The 23,959-nt window shown below is 39.8% G+C and overlaps 1 protein-coding gene and 1 long non-coding RNA gene across 6 annotated transcripts in view; one reads left to right on the top strand and one right to left on the bottom strand.

The window, feature by feature from the left end:
* The window catches only part of BICRAL (BICRA like chromatin remodeling complex associated protein), a 46,543-nt gene that overhangs the window by 820 nt on the left and 21,764 nt on the right, over positions 1–23,959 (top strand). Inside the window, exon 1 of one of the 5 annotated variants that reach the window (XM_075496321.1) lies at positions 9,368–9,606. The exons of 1 other annotated variant lie outside the window; for it this stretch is intronic. The gene's annotated coding sequence lies outside the window, so the exon portion shown is untranslated. Of the gene's footprint in view, positions 1–9,367; positions 9,607–10,102; positions 10,811–11,117; positions 11,812–13,831; positions 13,899–23,959 lie in introns of those variants that run through there. 3 more of the 5 variants (XM_075496324.1, XM_075496322.1, XM_075496326.1) reach the window with 3 other exon arrangements.
* Positions 6,115–9,350, bottom strand: LOC142407163 (uncharacterized). Its single transcript, XR_012774824.1, has 3 exons — positions 9,229–9,350; positions 7,444–7,554; positions 6,115–6,214 (listed from the first exon to the last, which is right to left on the bottom strand). It is a non-coding gene; the product is annotated as an uncharacterized LOC142407163 (long non-coding RNA).

Below are 23,959 nucleotides of genomic sequence, written 5' to 3'. Positions count from 1 at the left end.
TCCAGAAGAGAGTTCAGTTCCTGAGGGAAATGAGAGCAGTGCCTGTGGATTACTATGCCCTAGAAGGAGGTCTATATGAGAAACCCACAGAGGCCTATATAGAAACATGGCAAGGAAGACTCTCTTTACGTGTTTTTAAGTTTTATAACTGGGAGATGTGTTTTAAGTAAACTTGCAGCAGGAACCAGAAACGAAGTACACCTGGCTACAAAGTAGAAAAGTGACCATCATTCTGATGTATTTCTCTTGAGAACTGCTCTTCTATTTCATGGAACGTTAATTCTTGCAAAGAAAGTTAACACAAAGCACTCTTAGAAACATAGGAAAATAAATTTAAACTCCTGTCCGGTTCTACAAATATCATTTCCCTTCCCTTGGCATTTCAAAGTTACCTATTGGTAGGTAGGTACTTAATTGGTAAGTACCTTAACGGATAGGACCTAAAACTATCCATTGAAACAAAAAGATGGTAAACCCAAAGTAGATATTCTGATTTTACTGTCCTCTATTTGGTGATAGCATGAGTTTTTTGTCTAATGTTCCTGTTTGGAAGTATAGATTGTTATGCTACTTATGCATTTGAAAGTAGCCTTACCCTTAGAAAGTAGCCATTGTTTTCTGTTTCCTGAAAAATAATGGTTTAACTTCTGTGTTAGACATGATATAATATGAGGGTAGGGAGAGTAGGGAGGGAGTACGTTAGAGGGTAGGGAGTACCTAGAGTAGTACCTAGTAGTACCTAGTACGTTAGAGGGGAGGGAGTACCTGAATCTTATATGTAATAATGTCAGCCCAGTTAGGATGACAGAAGAAAGGCAGTGAAATGCCTTTAATCCTTGTAATGCATAAAGGACTTGCACTAAAATAGAGAATATTCTTTCCTTATAATTGTTAACAATATAAAATCAAGGGATTTCAAGGGATTGTTGTATAACAGTAGTACTTTGGAGCAGGTTGGATGGGGGGCAGCAGGATGGGTAACGTCATGGTTAATGCATTACCGCTCTTTACTGTCACAACACTGCGATGTTAATGTGTCCAGAATTTAGTTTATGAAAAATCAGATTTTGAGTCTTAAAAATTAAAACCTCTTACCTTGTAGAAAGGCAGAATGCTCAATCATGAAAAAGGAAGGATATCTTGAAATATTCTCACTCGATTTTTTTTTTCCCTACCAATGTGTTTAAATGATGCATTTAGTAAGTCTTAGGCATTTTTGCTAATAAATAGTCAAATCCACTCCTGCAGTAATTGTACTAATGTTACATTAGGCAGGAATATGGTGCAATTAATTCACTGTAAGGAAAAAAAACCACTTATTTCAATCTTGTTTCATAAGAAAGATGTGTAAGTTTCATTTTATATAGCAGGCTTTTTTGCCTTATGCTCCCACGAGTGTAGGTCATACAGATGGTAACAGTGATGTAAGTGATTATCCTATACATATTGACAGAAAAAGGCTTTTGCTGTTTTTGAGTATGCACAAATGTTACTGGAGTATGGCTTTGGTACTGTTACACAGATGTGACCTGGTAGATGAACTGCAGTGGGTAAAACAACTTTATATATGAAAAGATTACAAGAAAACACTAGTGTACGCAGCTCAAAATAAATGTTAAGTATTTTATGCTGCAGTGTAATGATTACTTGTTATTACATTTCGGCATTTAAAAAGCTAGGTATTCTAAATTGTTTTTTCTAGAGGCGATTGGGGGTCTAAATTAATGAGGACCAAATACACTTGTGAATAGGAGCTTCTGGGAGAGACTGGAATCTTTTCACCATGCTAATGCTCACAAATGATTTTTGGGTTAGAAGCAAAATAACTCCAGATACAAGAAGACGAAGTATATGACTATAATGAAAAATTAAAAAGGGAGCAGTAAAATTCTTCCAACCATCTCATCTTGATGTTCCAAATTTACTTTCCACACTTACAATTTGAGGTTTTGGTATAATTGATATTGGTATATATGTATTTTTTTGTGGTAATACAAAGACTGACAATTTTCTTCCTGACTTTGCTGGCAGCAACTTTTATGTTTTAAGGCTGCTTAGTGTGCTCCATTATAAGCCATAGAGAACAGAAGATTTACAATTTCCCAAACAGTAACTGCCTGAATAAAATGTAAACCTTCTAGCTCAGGCTTGGACTCATTTTGGTAAGCTGCAACAAGCAGTTTAGCTGTTTGAGCATATTAGATAAAAGTAAGGCACATAGTTCTGTCCGTGTTACAATTTTTTCCTGCTTCCCCCCCCGATGTGCTTTAGTTCCTTTCTGGTTTGAAAGGTAGACAGTAATCATTTCAGTAAGACTTTTTGCTGTTGCTTGGACTGTACAACGTCATTTGTTTTATGTGAAGTTGCAGGTTGCACTTGCTTGCTTGGATCTAGCGCTGTGACAAACGTGATCTAGCACTCCAAAGCTCCATCATGCATGCTTCCAGGTTTAAATCTGTATCCCATGGTTATTGCTCTTGAATGCTATCTACCTGAAATATTTTGTACTGATTTAAACTAGCTCAACAGCATTAACTCGTAGCCTTTTGAAGTGAGATGTGTTGCGTAGTTCGGGTGAAGGTTCAAGATCCTGTCTCATTCCATCATTATTTTAAGAAGAGTGGGGAGTACAAGCGAGATCCACAGAGGCAACTGGGTGTCTGGCCTCATAATAATGGACTCTTAAACCTGAGGTTCCTGAGCTTGTGAAAGTCAAGAACCCCATAGTTGTGGCGTGATCTCGAGATGTAGATTTGCACTTTCTCAAGCAAAGGAAGTAAGTAAATACATTTACTCCTTATCATTGGTATGTATTCCCAACACTGACATTTTTTATTCCAAAGGGTGTAATGCATGTACGTTGCACCATCACACACAAAAAATGCTAGTTTGTCTTTTAGCTGTGTTTTCAAGAAAAGCAGCAGCCCCTGTGTCTTGCGTGGAGCTCTTATCTGATAGATGTGATCTCTGCCTGTTAGATTGAGTTTCTCCAGAAGAGATTAGCAGATGAATGTAATTACTTCTGGCTGCAAAGTAGGTACTTCAGTGGCTTGTGCAACCATCATATTCAACTGCTGGCTTTAGTAAGGGCTCTTTGAACTCCTCTGGCACTGTGATCAGGCATTAAAGATGTAAGCTATATTGTGATTCATTTAAGATACTGTAGACTGTACAGTTTTCACGGTGGAATGGGGCTTCAGTAAAAATGACTGTCGAGCCACTGTATCTCAGTGTTCTTCTCTTGGAAGAAAATAACAAATCCCTTTAACATTATGTTTGGCATACTGATTGTTTTTAAAAAACCTTTTGTTTGGACTAAAATGTGCTTTATATATTCGGCCATATGGAAAGGCAAGACAATGTAAAATATGTGTGGTTTTAAATCGCTAATTAGAGAGTTAGAGCTGAAACTATAAAACTTACTTGGTGCATCTTAATTGCTGTGAGTAATGCAAAAGCTTTGAAATGTAATCCTTGGGAACGCTTAAAATACTAATTATATTCTGACCAGTCAAGGTGCACTTGTTTTGAAACGAGTCTGAGCTAGTCCCTCCCGAGAACCTGGTATTCCCGATGCCAAAGGTGGAGAAACAAATTAATTTCTACGAAAATGAGTTATTCTCTAAAACCAGGGACAGACTTCAAAGCATAACATTTTATGACAAGAGGCACTTCAAGATTAACAAAGCAAGGCCCAAATATGCTAAATACAAAAGCTCAAGAGCAGAAGAGCACTTAGGAATGGTCCAGAGCTAGCTGCTAACTGGTATTTAGAATCTTAACTTGCTAATTGACATTAGTTAAAGTCCAAAGACCAAGTATGTAAGCTACAGATGCTGTCTTCTGCACTCTCCCTTTGAGGTAATTATTCTAGTAGTTCTGGAGTTCCTAAGAGATTTTTTTCAGTGCCTTACTTTAAACTTCAGATGCTTTTACTTTTTTTTTTTTTTATTTTAAGGCATTTCAGAAAACTATGGTTGTTGGACTAGCCAGTTCAATGGACCACCTAGGTTCAATAGTATATAAAAGTTTTCCATTTTGGAATTGTGAATCTTAATTGCAACATATTCCATTTATTTTTCTGAATAATTTAAATAGAATTAACTTGAAGTCATTGTATCCAAGTTTACTGATTTTCTGTTAGCTGTCCTGTAGTATATCCATTAGTTAACAAAACTAAACTTGTATTCTTTTTGCCTTTTATTCATCTTATGAAAAAATCTGACAGCTATCATTTTGAAGGAGGACTGCCTCCTCCTATTATTAGCATTTGTTCTTCAGTCTAAATCTGAGAGAATAAATTCCATTCATATTGATACACTTTCTAGTGATAATATTAAGACTTATCTTACAGCAATCTTTATTCATATGCAAATTTTATCCAGTTGGTTTCTAGTAGGGTCCCAGAAATACCCAAGTAAAATAATTCTTTCTCAAAAGTTGTGACTTAGATGGTGTTTTATTCATAATGTCCCTTCTGTTCCTCCATTTTGTCTTGTCCTTATCCAAGTATAGCTTAGCATGTTCACGTTTCTTTCCTGAACATGAATGCTTTTGGTATAACTTACTATTCCACTGTGTTTCTGTTATCCCTATAACGCCTTGTTTCATGTATTAGGCCTCCATTTTTTGCTTAGGTTCCTTCTACTAATATTTGTTTGATTTTTTTTTTTTTTTTTAAATCATCCACAGCACCTCAGTTGTATTAGGAATGGTCCTTTTGTTAGCTTCATTGCCTGGCTGCTGTTTTTAATTACTACTACTTTTTTTAAAAAAACCCTTGTGTCCATCTATTCATTAACATACTCTTATGTATTTCTGTATCCTTACTTACCTGATTTTTTTCTCTATTCATCTATGCTAACCTAACGAACTATTAATATAATAGAAGCTTCTCCCAATTTCTGCCATCATTTTTAGTTTAAATTTCTTCTATAAATTTTGGCGGTGTTAGTTGTTGCAGATTATTTCTCCAGATATCGTAGTAAAGTTCTGTCTCCAGAGGTGGTTTTTTCCACTACATTTCAGTGGCTGAATATCTTAAGATTATTCTAAATTGGAAGTGAGAGCTATTAATCTTTCAAACTTCATTCTCCTTTTTAAGGTATTCTAAGCTGAAGAATATGAGACTCTATTTAAATAACCTAGAGCATGATAGTTATTCTTGATCTGTTCCAGTAATAATTTTGCATTGTCGTTTGTTTCAATGGGAGGTCCAGTCACCACATTTTCTCTGGTTTTACTTGATTGTCTTCCATACATCAGATCCACATCTCTGAGATGGATTTTGGAGAACCACAGTTCTCCAAAATCTGTTCTTTGGATTCATCACAGAACAGCCCTGTTGACCTTCACACAATCTCCAGTCATAGAAACCTGTCTGTCTTCTGGTATTGGTGTAAATCTCTTGTTCTGAGGTTCACTCTTCGTTACCTCCTCTTACTACCTACATCCTAACCAGTCCCCCCTTAAGATACGTATTGGTTAGATAGTCCTGTGTTTGGTATGATGATTGATACTGGAGTTGTACAGCTTTATAAGTTACATCATGCAACTATAACCCTGGTTTTGTAAGTAGTTTTGTGTAAAAGTAAGGCGTGGTATCAAGCTGAAATTTGTGATGTTTAGGGAATTTTTACTGGTGGGTCATCAGAGTATGGTGGCAACTATTCAAAATTTGGTGGTTGATATGGATATCGAACTGAATTTTTCACGTGGTATGTTGCATTTATATTTCAAGTTCCATGCCACTGTATTTGAGTGCCCTACTTTTCAAGTGTTGCAACCTCTACCTTTCTATTGCTTGTACCTTTTAATGATGACCTATTTGTTTCTGTGCCTTCGAGCTTAGAGTTATTTATTCTTATCTAAATTAGTAATTAATGAAGCAGTATGTAGTTGGATAAATGGTGTGTCTGGTGATGAGCTGACACAAGAAACATGTTAAGGGATGGAGAGAGAAAGAAGCATGGGAGGAAGAAGTGCCATCAATAGAGCTGAAGCACTCAGTCTGAGGAAGCAAGGCTGCAGTGGAGTAAATGGCATTCGTTTCCATCCAATATACCACAGGGAGGATGCAGTGAGTTGAGGTTACAAAACAACTATTCACGCAAGAATCTTGGGATGACTGTGGAATTCATTCCTTTAATGCAAATAGCTTAGTCCTTGAATTCTTTCTTATGAATCTGCTGCTGCTTGATCTTGTGATGCAGACCTGGAAAAATGGGCTGAATAATAATGAAATTACTTGATCTAGGAGAAAACTGGGGACAGAATGAACAGGGAGGGTGTTTTGTACCCCCTTATTTTCTCCCTCTCGTTATCTAAGCCTAGTTTTCACTTCTGCACAATCTGTCATTTCAGGGCTATGTATCTCAGCTCACTCCAAATGTCATTTGGTGTCTTTGCACACCTATGAGAGCAGTAGTTGTTAAATAGCATGGTCACAGTTTGACAGCTGATGTCAAAATATAGCCAAGTAGTATGTTGTGTGATGGGTGCACATGATGTTCCTGGTAGCTGTACTTAAGAATTATTACACCAACCTCTGTCTTCTAAAGATTTCTCCTGTTCCTTTTTGACACTGGTCTTGCCTTTCTTCTCATGCTTATTTCCCCTTACACCTTGTGAAGCTGCTACAGGAAAATGAATGAGAAAATGATGAACGTGAACGAGGAAGCTAAGGCGAGACAGCAACTCAATGTGCATTGTACGTAATTTGGAGAATAGGACTCTGACTGAGGACAACAGCTCTGGGCAGGTGACCTTGGGGTAGAAGAATTTTGACATATTAGGGTCTTTTGTGTTAATGCAGTAAGGCAGTGAGAAGAGGGGAAACCTCCTGGGGCAGTGATACTCAGTTCAGAAACATCATGTGATCCTCTTAAAAAAGCATGAGTACCTCACGGCAAAAAGCAGTATTTCTTTAGAAACATGGTCTGGAAAATTCTGTAGTACACCAGAAAGTGATAACACTACAGCTGACGACTGCATTCAAACTTCTTAATATTAAAGGTAACATTAATTTTGCTTTAAATGTGTACTTCAATCTGACCTATAAAGTCACATTCAACTCTTGATTTTTTTTTTTTAGTAACTGTTGCTACCTGAGCCAATTTTGTTTCTGAACAGATGTAGCAACTGTAGAAATATATGCAAATTTACTTCTGCAGAGGGTACAGTGTGTTCTGTTTTGGTTTTGTCCACTCAGTGGCAATGTAAAGGGTTTAAACATTGCCATTAAATTGGTTTAAACATTCCTAAACTCACTGACTTGTGTGGGTCTGGAGAAATCTAGTCGCTTCAGTGTGCTTCACTCTACAGATGCTAGCTCTCCTTCCCTTTTTGTACTGTCTCTGCTTAGCAAGGTTATTGCCAACGATGCTTTGAAACATCCTTCAGGGAAAGTAAGTGTAAATTATGGTACAATCGTGGACAACTTACGTAGGCTTCCTTGTGTTTCTTATGATAAGGGAATCTGTTCGAGGTCATTTGCTCTCCTTCCTCCTATTCCATCTTTGTATTGCCTACTTCCCATTTGTGGTTTCTGTAGGACTGGGAGAATAATAATATACTGATCAGATATTCTGCCTCGTAACCTCTGAAGCAAAGTTCCTTCCTGTTAACCAAATCAAAAGCACGCTTGTGGTGTCCCTCCAGCTCACAAGTTCTTACTTCAGCAACATTCTCTAAAGCCAGTGATGCTCATTAGGCTGTAATTCAGGGCAGGGTTTTGGCCCCTTGAAGCATTTGCTGAAGTTAGGGACCTTGAAGTGTGGCCTTTTCGATTTTCTAATGCTGGTGTCAGGAGTATAGGCTATAAGAGCAATTAGGACGCTGAGCTCTGTGACACGTGGTGTTTACGTCCATATTGTTGGCTCTTCAGGCCCATACCGTATTTATGAAAAGTGAAGTTAATATATTGGCTGATGGACTAGGCAGCGCCTTGTTTGTGTTCAATATGTCTGGACTGCATGGAGGATCTGTTGGGACTCCTGCTAAGGCCTGTTTGCTAGGGCCCGACCTTTCCATTTAGGGAGTGATTTGAAACTTCACCTAAATTTGCTGCTGTGGACATGCATGTAAACAAGAATTGCAAGTGAGTCTTGGCTTTAGCGAAGGTTTGGAATGAGGCTTAACCTTGGCTTCCCATATTATAATATGAATTCGTTCATTACTTAAAAAATAATATGACCAGATTCTAATTGAAAACAGTGCTGAGGTGCTGACTTTTTTTTAAACATAAAAAATCTGGCCAACTTCTTGGAGACGCTCCACCTAGTACACTGCCCATAACCATTTTCATGTCATTGTACTTAAAAACTAAAAATGTGTTTTTTCAGCTGTAAAGCTAATAAAGAAGAATGCACTACTAAATGAAGTCTTCAAATCCTTGTCTCTAAGGAGTTTTAACAAAGTTACTTTTTCTTAGGAAAAAAATAGAAAAGGTTGCTGTGTGCCAGTCCTTGGGAATTGCGATTACTAGCAGGAAAAGGGTCTTTGAAGAGATTTCTTGTTTTAAAAGCATTACCATACATATCTCTACATGCTAAGAATCTAACTCTGTTTTCAATCAAAATGTTTTTGTTTTAAATAAACTAGGCTTCTCTGAATCATCTGAATAAAGAATTTTTAGTGATATTTTTAATGAATAAAGTGTTTTAAGTTGAATTAGTTTTGTATAACCCAAAAGCTTTGAACAAAATTACTATATTAATGCTTTTAGCTGAAATAAAGTGTAGAATTGTATCAACGAACTCTCAGTGCTCTGAGCTTTGACTCCAAATTAGCATTTTTAGGTTACCCAAAACTTTTTTTAAGCAGCTGAAATTCATGTCATTTGTTTCCACCGAGGGTGGTAAGAAGGTATCTAAAAATATTCAAAATATTGCCACTTGTAAGAGGATCAAATCTTATCTTGTTCAAGGTGACCTTGCATTTATTTTTCTGGGGACCCCCCACCCACCCCAAGCGTGTAGTGGGTTACAGCTTCAATATGAAGGAAATCGACCAAGTTGTTAAAATTCATGTTCTTTGGGGGGGGAACCTGGTTTTTTTTTTTTACTTTTCTGTGACCCAACACCCCCCCCAACTTTTAACCGAAAGCAACCAGCTCAGACACGTACAGATTGCCAGATCTACGGCTGTCTCAAAAAAAAAAAAAAACAACAAAAAAAGCCCCAAGAAACGAAAAAGGGGGGGGCAGCTAAACTTTTTAAAGGGACTGACTGTACAAAACGCGAGGCGAGGAGCGCGTCGGAGCTGGGGACTCATCATGTCAGGGCGGCGGTGCGTGTGCCCGGCCGCCGGTCTGCGGCATTGTCTGCCGGCGGAGCTGCGCGGCCGGGCCGGGCCGGGCCGGGCCCCGGCGGTGCGGAGCGGAGCGGTGCGGTGCGGCGGCGTGCGGAGCCGTGCAGCGCTGCGCCGCGCCGTGCGGTGCCGTGCGCTCCGCTCGCTCTCTTTCTCTTTCCCCCTCTCTCGCTCGCTCGCTCGCTCTCTCCCCCTCCCTCCCTCGCTCTCTCGCTCTCCCTCTCTCTCTCTTACACTGCCAGCCCCTGATGTGATGGCGAAGAAACCCCGTTGACAAGGCACTGCTTTTTCATGACGGTGAGTTTCCCTTTGAGTGTATTATAATTTTGTGATAAAAATTTCAAGGAAAAAAAAAAAAACACACAACCTCCTTCCTCCCTTCCTTCGGGGAGGGAAAAGAGAGGGGGGAAATCTATCTCCAGACAGACAGAAAAGAAAGAGGAGCAAATTAACAACCAGGAGTTGCCAAAACCAGGATATTAGGTTTCAGCCCAGAGAGCTATTGGCTCTGGGGCTATGTATATAAATATATATCTAGAGAGAGAGCGAGCGAGAGGGGAGACGAGGAGGAAGAAGAGGGATATTTTGTGGGTGGCTGTTGTTTGGGCAGATGTGGATTCACATGGAAATGAACTGTATTTTTTTTTTTTTCCGCGAGGCTGGTGGTGGTGGCTGCTGAGGGCACTTAAAAAAAAAGTTGTTTCTTAAAATAAAGGCGGGGGGGGGGGTAGAAGGGAGAGATAAGGTTTCAGGTCCAGGCTGATAGCTGCAGAGAGGGGAGAGGTTTGGGGTGGGTTTTTTTTTCTTGCTGATGCCATGCAAATTCAGGAGAGGAGGGAAGAAAAATCTCTTTTAATGACTCATTGATTGAGCCGGTTTAAAATTAGTTGTTGTTGTTGTCTTTTTTTTTTTTTTTATTTTCCGCCCCCTTGATGGCCATCAAGAGAGGGATGGAAAGAGGAGAGGAGGGAGAGAGTGTGTGTGTGTGTGTGTATGTGTGAGTGTGAGAGAGAGAGTGAGAGGGAGAGAGGGGGATAGAGAGAGTGTGTGAGGGAGAAAGAAAAATAATCTTTTCAAATCTCCTCCCTCTTTTTTTTCCCCCCTCGTTTCTTTGCTTTTCTCTAAAGCTCTGTGGTCTGTGAAACACTCTTTCTTCCTCCTCGCCGGGAAAATGGAGACACTTCGTCTCTCTCCTGGCTGTGGAGCTGGGAAGGATTTTTCTTTTCTTTTTTCCTTTTTCACTCCTGGCTTGATTTTTTCCTCTCCCCCGTCCACTCGCCACCACCCTCATCTTGTCATTTCTTTGAGCTTGTGTCTCAGATTTGTGCCTTCTGGGGATTTATTTTTCACTCGTTTCCTCGTTTTCGGTGTCGCCACTAGATTTGATTTGATTTGTTTGGTTCTTTATTTGCAATTTCCTCTGAATCGCTCCGTGCCTCCTGCTTTTAACCGAGGAATGGAAACGGTGCTGCTTTTTGTGGGTGCGCGAAATGCTCGGGCGGTAGGTTTGGGCTAATGCGCTTTTCTCTCCTTTTCGGGACCAAGTTTGCCGCTGTGGTTTTTTTTCCTTTTGGAGAGAGAATATTTAACTGTAACGCCTCTGTTTAAAACATAACAATAAACCGTCTCTTTCTGGAGTAACCCTTTTGGCTTTGCTGTGGAGTGGATGTGAATCTGTCTGATCTTTTGTGCTGCTGGGATTATTTTCCGTAAAAGAAACAATGTTTTATGAATAGTTTTTGCTTGTGGCTTAAAACGGTAGTTGGCTGCGGAGGGGATTTTCTGAAATCCTCGCAGTTCACATTTATTGGGTTACGGGTGGGGGGGGGGGCTTCAGTACTTAAGTTATAATTTGTTTTTGCTACCAATTGCAAAATTCACCTACAGATTATGGCAGCAAGCAGATTATTAATGTTAAAACCCGGGCAAAATCGAACGACGTATAGAGGGCACGCTTATATTTACTTAGAATTGTTCCTAAATAATCACTGGGGGAAGGAAAGCGGTGCGGAGGCCTTTGCTTTTCCCCGATTCTCTGCTCCCCGCACCCCGCTCCTCTCCTCCTCGGGGCTCGGCAGCACGGGATGAGACAGGGCTTGAAGGAGAGGGGGGAGAGAGGTCCTCCGGAGGTGGCTCCGGCCCTGCCCGGGCGCGGCGGCGGGCGTTTGCGGTGCAGCTCTCGGTGCGAGTGGGAGTGGGAGAGAGCGGGGAAGATGGCGCTGTCTGGCTTCCTGCCAGCGTTTGTTGCGCAGTTTCACTCTGACTCTCCTCCCCCACGGGCGCCATTTTAAGGTCCTTTCTGCTGTCGCCGCGCCGTGTGGGGCGTTGCCGTCGCGCCCCGCTCGAGCCGTTTCTCTTTCTGTCTCGGAAGCGTTACTCTCTCGGGCCTTGAGATCCTCTCCCCGAAATCCCAGAAGCTGCTTGCTTTTTTCCCCCCGTGCTCTTTCTTTCTTTAAGAAATTGCTGTAAGGGGTTTCTTCTGCGTGTGCTTTGGGGAGAGAGGTGAAGGATTCTTGACTCTGTGTGTGTGCAGGGGAGCAAAAAGGGTGGGTTGTTTTGGGCATGGGTCTTTTCGGGAGGGTCCCGTCAGAGTTGTCGCTCTGAGTCGCTGCCTTCTCAGGCTTCCCCCATCTCCGGGGTAGTCTGGATTACGGTCCTGTCAGCTACTAAGCTGGCTCGGTTCGGAGGGGCCTGTGCTCCCAGCTTGAAGCCTGTAAACATGGCTTCAGAGCTTGTTTTCAGCTCTCTGAAATACGTGTTTCTTGACATGAGGTGCATTCAGAGCATAGGAAGAAAAAAGATTTGAAAGAACATCCTCTTCTGTTGAACGGTGACAAAAAATACAACGTCATTAAAAAAGAAATCCACCTTTCAAAATGCTCTATTGTAGCACATAGGGCGAAGTAATCCTCATTGAAGAGCCTTCAATACCTTTAAAAGTGCTTGCAAAAATACAAGGGCAAGTAACTTGTGGGTGGGTAACTAATTTTGTTGCTGTTACTCTCTTGGTAATTTTTCTTCGAGAGGGGTACTAGTATCTTCTCAAGTTTTTATCCTTTATGTCTCACAGGAAGCAGTGCTTTTTCCAAATTATTCAAATTTGGTGGCTCCCCTTTAATATGCTTTTTAAGTTTTGTTTTGGTGCTGTTTTTCAGGGAGAGTGTTGAAAATGGTCTCCTATTTTTTGATCGAAACTTTTTGTTGTTTTTTTTTTTTTTTTTTTTACATTTCTGTGTAATGTGATCAATGCTCATGAGGCTTGAGTTTAATACCAACAACATCTGTATTCAGGAACAGCAAGTATGCTGCCAGACCAACTGATGCTGCGCCCACTAAGTAGTGTGGAATACTTGTTTAGTTCTTCGTTTTATGCTTTTTGACAGATCAGAGGAGGACTTCCCCATGCCTCTTGCTCATTCCTGAAGGAAGTGGGACAGTTTTTTTTAAAATTTGGGATTAATTTTAAGGCTGTTTAAATTCTTTGCCTGTTGGTGTTGAAGGGTTTTAAACGACATTTCTTGTGAAGTACACATTTTTATTGCTTGGAGTATACTAACTTGTCTGAATATAAACCCTCTTTTCTAAAGACTTTCATAGGGACAACCTTGTTAACATTTTACCTTTTTAAACTATACACCTGGTAAAACGTTAATTGTTTAAAAATCTGTTGAGTGTGGAGTACGGTATTTGTACACATTTCAGAAATCTTATTATTACATGAAATTCACTCTTGAAGTGACTATTTTGCGTTTTTGTTAACAGTAGTCTTGCGATCAAGATAGTGAATTTTTTTTAGTGGTAGTGTATTTTTGTACAATAAAATTTCTCTATTATGCACTAATATCTGGCAGACTGTGAATTTTTTCATTAATTTGTGGAAAAATAATGAAGAAATGACAACAATGGGATAAAAATGACCAGTTTTTATTCTCTGAGGGCATAATACTTGCCAAATGACTATGTATATGCTGACGTGCTTGCATTAAAGCAAAAAGTATTCTCATCTTGAGCCGAGATCTTTGACGGGTAATATTTAAATATACTAGATCGATTCTTTTTAGATGTATTTCTTTGGCCGTACCTGAGCTTAAAAGTTTTTTCATTTTGTTGTTGTTGCAAGTAGTACCTTGTGTTTTGCATAGCTTGTTTACGTTGATGGGAGAGTGCAGAAGCTCACTGTGTTGATACGCTAGCCCAGTTGTGCTTTCATTGGTGCACCTTGGCGTGTTCACTAGTATGATACTCATGTATTTTAAGTGTGTTCTTATTTTGTTCATACTTCGAGCACTTGCCTTGTATATTATACCTGTATTCTTGAGTTGATAATACTCTCAGTATACGTGTGGCCTTAGGTGAGGTCAGTGCTACATAGTTGTGCCCTTGACAGAGGTGGTTCTACCGTAGCTAAATATTTACGTCACCCTACAGATGTGTAGTTTTCCTGCCTCCCCATGTCTCCTTTTCCAGTGGGGTTTATATATTTAGTTTAATTGTACTGAGAGAAAGAAGACAAAAGTCCTGCTAGTATAAGCTGCATTTCCAGTTTCCTCCAAGGACCTTTTCTGTGTCCATAAAGTTTTGCAACAGAGGTAAGTCCGTAGTCTAGAGTTGAAGAGTTTTGCAGGCATGGATGCGTTAGTATGCTACTTGGGCATTCATTGTACTCTTGCTATATTTTCAGTTTTGCTGGTATACTTCCACATCAGTTCCAGAAAAGTGGTATCTGCATAACTGCAGTTATGTTTTATAATGTGGCTCTAATGGTCAATGATCGTGCCTTTTCATGCTGCATTAGGCTTGTGTAAGTCTAATGGCTGGTGCTTTTTAGCGTAGATGTAGCAGTGAGAGTGTGAAAGTGTGTCATTCCTGTCTAAGTAACAGATACAGCTCAGGCATAAGAGCCTCTTTGATTATGTAGTTCATTCTGTTCAGAGAGTTGGCATAATTTTTTCTAGTAGTTCTGCTGGAATAAGCTGCATCTGTGCTCAAAAGGGTTTTTATGGTGACGTACCCCCTCCAGCATAGACATCGGGATTGTCTACAAAAACAAGTGTGTTTTGCTTTCTTACAGTAGAGGAAAAGCAGCAAGATTAATAAACTCTTCTAACATTCATTGTGACCTGCAACTGTTCTAGTCTGAAGGTTGGAATAAGCACTATCGGTAAAGCTCTCGTTGCACCAACATAAACGCATAAACACCAACCTGAATGGATGGTTTTTCAGGATCATCACATAGTTAAATGAATATGTATATCTTTATTTTTAAGCCTTCGTTTGCCCCTGCTTTCATTGTTGAAAAAACAACTACTGTGTCTGTATTATTTTTGCTTTATTTGAGAATAGCTGCGGTTTTAGACAAAAATTAACATGATTAACTAGCACAAATAGTCTATCAGGGTTTTTTATTGCTTTAATTTATTTTCTTGCACTAGTTTTAAAATGCTACAGAGCTACTTCTGATTTTACTTTGAGTACGGGAATGCTTACCAAAAGGAAAAGAAAGAAAGTGGGCAAATCACTGTCAAAACTTAATACAATAGCCTTCCTTTCATTGAAGGTATTAAGAAAGGGTGGTGAAGAGAGGGGAGTCCAGGGAGAAAGTTTTAACTTCATTGCAAGAGACTGATCATTTTTGTAAGGGCTGATCTTATGCCTTGTCTCCAGTGGAACTTGCAGTAGTTTTACTGTGAACTTGATCTGAGTGTGGAATTTCAAGATCTGGTGTTGAAGGTTGAATTTATTGAGATGTCAACTACAGAAAATATCTTGGTCCCACTGAAATAGGTGGCAAAATCTCTATTGGCTTCAGCAAGGCATTGGCTTCAACAAGGACAAGATTGGCAGTGTGGAGGATTTTCAGTCTGGTTTTGGGGGCGTTGATACGGACTGCACTGCTGAATTAGTGACACATCTGTCAATTCATAGTATTCAAGTTTCGGTTGATTTCCCAAACATCATAACTGAGAGGAGTATAAATCTCCGTTCAGCTTTAATTATTGGCAGTTGTTAGCTGATAACTAGCTTGCGTGAACCATGCCAGTGGCAAGGTAACCAGTTTTGTTTTATTTTGTTTTGTTTTTTTTTTAAACTAGTATGGACTAGAGTGGCAATGAAAAGGTATTAACTGGGCATTAGTTTGTAAATTAATTGAGAAATGATCAGTTCATAAGGAAGTTGCGTTCTGGGACTGCATAAGTGTTTTTTCAGAATCTTTGAAAATTATATGCACAGAATGAGAAGTATGATACACAGGGGTTCTCTAGTAGAAACAAGGTAACATCTGAAGAACTGGCTCAACATTTCTTGAAGTATTGTGTTGCACAAATAACCTATGCTAATAGCCTGCATTATTGCATACAGTAGTTTCTAGAAATACTTAAAAGCATCTAACTTCCTTTGGGCAGGCGAACATTTCTTTCCTAAGGCACTGTTGAGATTACGCCTCCTCCTTTTCCTCTTCTGGGATGAAACCAGGACCTTTCAAAATGTTCTATAAATGTTTACATTCTTGGAGAATTGTGTATGCGGTGGAGCAGCTTAGAAGACGGAGCCCAAAATAGGCCGTAGTGTAGTGGTGAGGATAGTCACTGCTGGGGAAATGGGCTGAGCCGGGTGAATCCCGTGGCGTAGGTGAGCATCCTGACCTCCAGGCTGCGAGTTACTCTGGATTTTCTCTATGGTTTAAAAAATCTGTTTCCAGATGAAAGTTTTGTCAAGATTTTGGTGTTGCCAAGAGCAGCTCTGGATGCAGTAGGAAAAAATTGTATTGAATAAATTAGGAATTTGATGCTGAACATGTGTGTCTGAGGGAAACCAGATTTTAGACAGCTGCACTGGGGGTTCACACATGTACTCAGCGTGCTTGACTGTAGCTGGATTAACCTTTACTGTCATACATACTGCTAACAATTGAACTGCACATTTCAATTTTTTTCTTAATGTATTAAAATATCACTGTAGTTTTTGGAAGCTTGATAAGTTACCACATTTGCCAAACTCAAATCAAGAATATATATATTTTTTTAAATGGTATACTAAAGGGAAATAAAATTTAAGAGTTGGATAAACAACCTGTTGTAGGTTGTCTGTGCTTTAGTGTGTGGTTTTTGTTTGCCCTTCTGTATGTGGAGCTGGTACTTCACAATTGTGTAAAGACCCTGCCTGTCCTCTTAGGTATTAATCTCCTGCCAGATCTTAGAAACCATAGAAACCATGAAGATGCATAATGTCGCGCCTAGCAATTCATGAGAGGTAGCACTTTTGTGTTTCTTTTCTCGTTGCTATTTATCTGACTCCTGAATAGTTCCCATTTTTTGGAGTAACTTTTCATAGAGAGGTTTTTGCATCATTCTTCTGAATATTTAAAATGACAAATTTTTCTTGTACTCTGTTGCATACAGATGTCTTTGAAATACTGATGATTAAATTCAGTTCCACAGCTAATTTCAAACATTGTAAGTTCATCTTAAAAGTACTACTCAGATTTAGAATCTTGGAATGAAAACACATTTTCATATATGTAGAAAGTTCACACTCCATATTGCACTGTCTTACTAGGTTAGAATCCCAAATTTCTGACTTTGTTAGTTCTTTTTTAGAGCACAATTCCTGGTAGATTTTGCAGCAGTATAGTAGTTGCTTTTTGTTGATTGCTCTGGAAGAGGAAATACTTGTAAGGAGTAATTACATATTGTACAATATAAGCACAGCATGGTTTACAAGTGAGTAGTTAAATCCTTGTGTTTTACAAAGTACATTTTTTAAACTAATTTTGCTTCCTTACTCGTGTTGTCCTGAAATGACAACTTTTTGGTAATTACACCTTGTGTATTTTTGCCTGAGTAAAATTGAGAGATTTTAATTTGCAATCAAGTTTTTCAATATTTACCTCTTTTCTGTTGAATACTGTGTCATTATTCTGCTGCACATAATTTTTTACAGTAATGAGAAGGGGGAAGTGGAAATATCTCTTAATACTAATTTTTTGTATTCCATCTGTCTAAAAATCAGTTTCTTGAAAATAAAGGGCTTGATGTGGTGAGCAGCCTTTAAGTTGATCATAAAACACATGCTTAGTTAGTTACAAGAATCTGAAATTGTCCAGTTTGCAAGATACTAGATTGTTCAAAAGTAGCATGGACTTGAAATGTAAGAATAAAATACATGGTAATAAGGGTTTGAGTTTATACTCCTTTCTTACAGTCCTGTGTTGCAGAGAATGCAAATGAGGTCTGGTTGTTCCTATGTAGGTAAGTTTCCTTCAGTGAATCCAAGGCTGCCTGTTAGGAACCCGAGAGAGAACTGACAGTGTAAGTAAGGCAGCAGTTACAGCACCTTAGCAACCTGAAGTGCATAGGGCTTAAATGATATGCGTTACCTAATATGTGGTAAAATGGCATCTTTTTTTTTTTTTTTTTTTCCCCTAGTTCAGAAGCACACTGAGCAAATTATTAGCACTGTGAAAATGAATGGGAGTTGTGGTGGGAAATTTATGTGAGGGAAGGACTTCAAATCTGGGCGTTTTGCCTCTGCAGTCAGTGTGGAATCACTCAACGCTGCTGTGATCCTTTGATGTAATTTAACAAGGGATGGATGCTTGTGTTGGGTTAATAGAGTTGTCTTACATCTGTATTCAAAAAAGCTATGAGGGATAAAAATGTCATAAATTTGATGTAGCACACTCAGTTCACTACAATACCATTCTCTACAGTGACTGTTACAGTAACTTTGATTTCTTCTATTTTTGTTGTTCTGATGATTATTGTTATAGTGACAATGTATTTCTTCAGATATTCCACAGTGAAGTTACTATTAATGTTGGGATGATAGATTAAAATTCTGGAGAATGGTGTAGAGCAACAGAACAGAAGATCTGATGGCTCAGATCCATTATAAAGCATGACGGAGGTGTTGTCAGAGTTCCTGCTGACTGGATGTGTACAAAGTCTTAGCGAACTTGTGAGGATTAGCGAGCGTATCTTGTAACTCAAACTGTAGTTGCTTCAGGTGCTATGTATGTTACTGTATGCAAGTTTCATTATTTCCCATTAGAAAGCTGTAACTACAGCAGTAATTTCCTTGCTTTAAAGCATTGATTTCCAAAGGTCAGTGTTCACTCTCAGAAGTCATGGGCCAGCATGCTGCCAGTCGGGAATTGATCCCATGTAGTTGCATGGAAGTTATGAGTCTGTAGATTTTTACAACAGTTTTGTGGAATAATTTATTTACTTGTGTCTTACCAAGTTTTGATGTTGCTCGTATCACACTTTTGAGAATTACTGCTCTAAATGTTGCTTTTCTAAACTAGCCGCTATCGTAAGCTTTTTACAAAATGTGAAAATAATTTTTACTGCTTTCTATCTGAAGTTATGTATTAAGGTTGTATGAAATTATAAACGACTTTGAGAAAGGGAAAGAATTCTTTTGTGACAAGCTTGAATATAACTTGAGTAAATTTAAAATCCGGTATTTACAGTGGTTTTGAATACTCCCATTTTTTAAGTTATAAAAATAATGTACAGTATATGAAGCATGTATGCATAGGTAGACTGTTTCTGGACAAACCCAGTTTTTTAATGACTCTGCAGGTTGTAGACCCTGCATGTGTTGCATGATACTGTGGATTGTGTGGCATGGTGATTAAAAATTTGTGCTGGTAAGGACCACTGGAGGTTATCTGGCCCTGCCCCCTGCTGTAAGCGGAACTAGCTTCAAAGTTAGGACAGGTTGGTCAGGGCCATTTGAGTTTTGAAAATTTCCGAAGAGGGTGATTTCACCCTCTTGCTTGAGCATTCTTGTTTGTGAACTTCTTTTTTCCTTCTATCCAGTTGGCATTTTCTGTGTTGCATGTTTTGGCTGTTGCCTCGTGTCTTGCTGTGCGTTGATGAGAAGAGGCTGGCTCTGCTCATCTTAGTACTGCTTTTAGCTAGTGGCAGACCGCAGGTAGCGCCTCGCTTAGCCTTCTGTTGTCCAGGCTGAAGAAGTGTAGTTCCCTCAGACTTTCTTAGTGTCACGTGCCTGCAGGATTTTATTGGCACTCTGCTGGACTCTCTTAAGTTTTTCTGTATTTCTTTTAAAGGGGGTGTGTGTGCGTGGGAAAACTGGACACAGTATTTCAGATGGGAGCTCACAAGTACTGAGTAGAGGAGAATAATCGCTTCCATTGACCTGCTGCCTGCGCTGCAGCTAACGTGAGAGTGGTGGCTGTATTAACTGTACACGCGTGGCTACAGTTCCACAGTTGCTTTAAGCTGGCTGAAGCACTGCTGCCTTCCCCCGTACTTAACTACCCAGCTCCCTCATTCCTGTTCCCTCCCTTGTGCTGGCACTAGCACTCTGTTAGCCCCAAATCAAGAAGCTCATCCAAGTTGAAATAGATCAATGTATTTTGTCAGATCAGTTTTCTGTTCCAGGTGACTGTTCAAAGCCTTGAGCTGACTCGGGGAAAGTGGATGAGCAGGGCGCAGGACTGCTCTCTTCCTCTTTTGTTGGTCTCTGCTCTGTAGTAGGCGAGAGCGTTGAAAGGGAGGCAGAGGCTTTAAGGCCAAGTAATAACAGTCCCCCAGAGGATTGGCCTGCATAGCTGGGATTTCCCTGTCAGTTTTATTACTTTCACCTTTTCTTATATTCTGTTTGGGAGCGTGCGATAAAGGGCACTCTGGTTATTTCCCAAAAGGGATAGGCAGTGCTGCTGCCACAAGTACATGTGACCCAGACTGAAGTACATACTGGGTTCACCAGTGCAGTAGCAGGGGTATGAAATAAAACAGTAGAGGCTTTGCTAATAATAAGTTACAGGGAATATCTGTACTGGGTTGTGACTAATTAGTAAGGATTGCCCTTTGTAAATTAGTTGGATGCACCAGCAGGGCTGAGTTTGGCCTACTTACGATAAACTGATTTTTAAAAATTTTTTTAATTTTTTTTTTAAAAAAGACAGTGTACAACAGTATTGATGTTAATTAGATATTTGTTAGGCTACATTGTAACAGCTCTCTGGCAGGTTGTGTGAATCTTCCCAATGTGTATTTTCCCCCAGCTGCCTCCAGCATGGACTCTTTGTCAGGCCCTGGGTGCACTGATGGGCCCCGATGGCCCAGATGAGCCTCACCTGGAACCTCTACCCATACCCTTTGCCCACAGACTGAAGCCCCCCAGCAACTGATCCAAATACAGAAGCGAGTCAGTCTTCAAGAGTCTAGGCCAGTGGTCTCCAAATGTTTTTGATCGCACACCCCTATTGGTAAAAGTTGTTTGAGCATGCACCCCCAATATATGTATGTATATTTACAGATTATATGTGTGTACTATTGAAGTGCTAATATTTTCTTCCTGCACCCCAGTGGCTTGTCTTGTGCACCTACTGGGGTGCACACACCCCACTTAGGAGACCACTGGTCTATGCTTCGTAACTCTAATCCTCTAATTCCACTCACTGTGTCGAGTTTTATTTTCGAACTGTCTTGGTTTAGTACAGTTCATACCCATTTCATACATCAGTCATTGATTTGGCCCACTATGTTACCAAACACTGAGGGGGGGCAGAATTTGTATAACTTGTGTATAGAAAAACTGAGAAGACAGTTGACAAGAAAAGCAGCAAACTTTTCTACCATTTGAGCTGTAGAAAACGTGTAAGGAAAATTTCACAGGATACGCTTGCGTTTATTAACACACTTTGAAATTATCATCTGTGTCAAGGTCATGTGTTGCTAAAGTTGCCCTCTTTTCTAAATAGACTGAACGAGTAGTTGCTTTTGGGTGTGCAAGGGCTCAGTCTGATTGTTCACCTCCTCTGTTGCTGTCCTGAAGTTGACAGGACGCTAATCCTCTTTGAAAATCTGCATCAGTGAAAAAGATGTAAACATGCACTTACGTGGTTATGTGGATCTTGGGTATGTGTGGCGAAATGGGAACAGAATTTAAATAGGTAGGATTGTGGGTTGGTTGTGATCTTGATTGTTCTTTCACAGACCACATGTGTGCTCTTTAAATTGCGTGTTGGTCCTGTGGTATTTCACAAAAGCACTGCTATGCAGCATCATGTTAGTGTAGTGTTACCTAGCCATCGTGTGTGGGGATATTGAGATGGTAGTGATCTGACTGTGCTTTATTTGCAGTTTTCAAGGTGCAGGAGCATGTAGCCCCTTAGGCTGCGAGTGCTGATCAGAACAACTTGTGAATGTAGCAAGAGCTGTGTATGATAGCTATGTTTGCGGCTCTGTGATGGTACGTTCATCAGCTGTATAAAAACTTGGTAATGGTTTTATACAGATTAGCTCTTTGGTAAACCAGAATTTAAAAAAACAAAACAAAAAGGTGACATTTCTTTTGCATGTGTGTATAGAATTCTGCTAGCGATGACAAGAATGTTGTTAAAGCTTGTTAGGAAGATGCACTGCTGGAGGGGAGTGGTTGTGATTCTTGGTGTTTATAAAAATTGCAGCTGTTTTTTTTTACTTTATTGTCTTGGTTGTAAACTGGTAGGAGTTTACAGTATGTTGGGCAGATTTTTCTTGTATCATATTTGTGAAACGAGGAAAAACAAATTATTTTTTCTAATAAAGCCAACTGCATGTTCAGCTAAAGGGCTGAATAGTGAAGGATATGTATTACCATTAAGATTTTCTTTAACTGGTGTTTTCATGCAATTTATTTCCCTTCTGATCGTTATATGCAGGTTTTCAAGACTTTACTGAACTTAAAAAATTTGTCTAATTTGTGTTAGTAGTTTTAATACCCACAGGGAGTACTGATTGAACAAAATCCTATGTGGTCACTTTCCATAATGTTGAACCTTTGAAAACTTTCAGATACTTTTTAAAAACCTCTGTGACTTTATTGTAGTATAGTCACAGAGAATATTTGGTTTGGTAAAGCAAAGACATTTTATTTTATTTAAATAACAATGTCAGTATTGCCATATGGGATGGGATGGGATTTTCAAAAGTAGGCATGCAGTGTGAAAACAAAGACCCTGTTGACTTTGATAGAGCTGATCTTTACTTTCGGTTAGCTAGGAGTCTTTGAAACCTTGCTCTTGAGAGATGGGTATGCTGTTTAGCTGTTAGAGGAAGTAACAGCTTTCTGTAAGTAGTACTACCAGTGCAGTTAAAGCAGAACGCTAATCACTTAATGCTAATCGCTTATTAATTTGTTCCTACTAATGGCCATTTACATTTAAATTTCCTGACATCATAAAATGTCATGTTATTTGCTTAGCATTAAATTGCAAGATCAGTGCTCATGCTGGTGGCTGTACGCAACAGTGAGCAGATGTAATACTGAATCATGGGAGAAATTATTTTTCTTAAGATGCATAATCACCTCATGAATGCTGATTTTGTCGACATTTGCAGTAGTGCTCTGTAGCCATGATTCGTTTTCCCGTTCTCCCAGAGAGGTGATACCGAGGGATCCTTATAGTGATGTATCCTCTGGTTCTGCTTCACTCTGTAAGCTAAAGCACAGGAGACTAAAGAAAAAATCCGCATGAGGCTATGCAGTATAGAGGACAGGGTACCCTCTGCTACTCTAAAGTATAAACGAGTTTCAGAACCAGTGGAGTATAGAAAAACATCAGGAAAGAGGTTACAGAATCACAGGACATTTGCAGTGGGAAGGGAGGTTCTGGAGATCACCTCATCCACCCTCCTGTTCACAGCAGGCTCAGCCAGAGCAGGCTGCTCAGGGCTGTGGTGCAGCTGGGTTCTGGGTATCTCCAAGGCTGGAGACTGCATAACCTTGCTGGAAAACCTGTGCTGGTATTTGACTACCCTCAGAGTTTAAAAAAAAAAAAAAAAAAAGTTTTTTCTTATGTTTAAATAGTTGGGGTTTTTTTATTTGTTTGTTTTGATTTGTGCCCCTTGCCTCTTGCTCATTCATTGGACACCACTGAGAAGAGTTTGGCTCAGTCTTCTTTACACCCTCCCACCAGGTATTTATACACACGGATAAGATTCCCCCATAGCCTTCTGTCCCCCAGGTGGAACAGTCCTGGTGCTCTCAGCCTCTTGTGTAACAGATGCTCCAGTCCCTTCATTGTCTTGATCGTTATGGAGATCTGTACGAGAGAGAGCCTGAAGAATGATTCACGTGGATCTGGTTAGGGACAGTGTTTCTATTTGGCAAGAAGTAAGAGAGAGAGCAAAATGAATTAAAGCCAAAACTATATTGATAAAGTTGAGTGGTAAGTATGATAGCAGACTTCTTAAAGGAAGTTGAGAAAAAAACAGGCATGGAATGCACAGTGATCAATTTGATGTAATTAGGAGATACTGTGAAGATGAGATTGGATAACTAAATGGAAGCCAGGGTACCAAGAGGTTTAGGAAATGCTAGCATCAGTTGGTAACTGAACTGGTGGATTAGGTGGGATCCTTACAGAGAGAAAAAGGGAGGATAAAATGGTCCTGAGAGTTCCTGACAGGGAAAAGGGAGGGGGTACAGTCTCAGATGACATTCTGAGAGTTACGGTGGACAGGAGAACCAGGATACACAAACAAAAGCTTCGAAGGAACAGCGATTGGAGGAAAGAGTGATGGAACGTGTTTGGTACAGGCAGCACCTGACCAAGTAGGCAGTGCGTAAGAGTTGGTGGTCGTGATATTGTGAGGCAAAAAATGCTCTGCACCCAGTGAATGAGTGCTTA

The sequence above is a fragment of the Mycteria americana genome, chromosome 3 (assembly GCF_035582795.1).
Source record: "Mycteria americana isolate JAX WOST 10 ecotype Jacksonville Zoo and Gardens chromosome 3, USCA_MyAme_1.0, whole genome shotgun sequence".
NCBI classification, from domain to species: domain Eukaryota; kingdom Metazoa; phylum Chordata; class Aves; order Ciconiiformes; family Ciconiidae; genus Mycteria; species Mycteria americana.
Note: the sequence above shows the minus strand (reverse complement) of the source record. Positions and strands in the feature narration are given on the sequence as shown.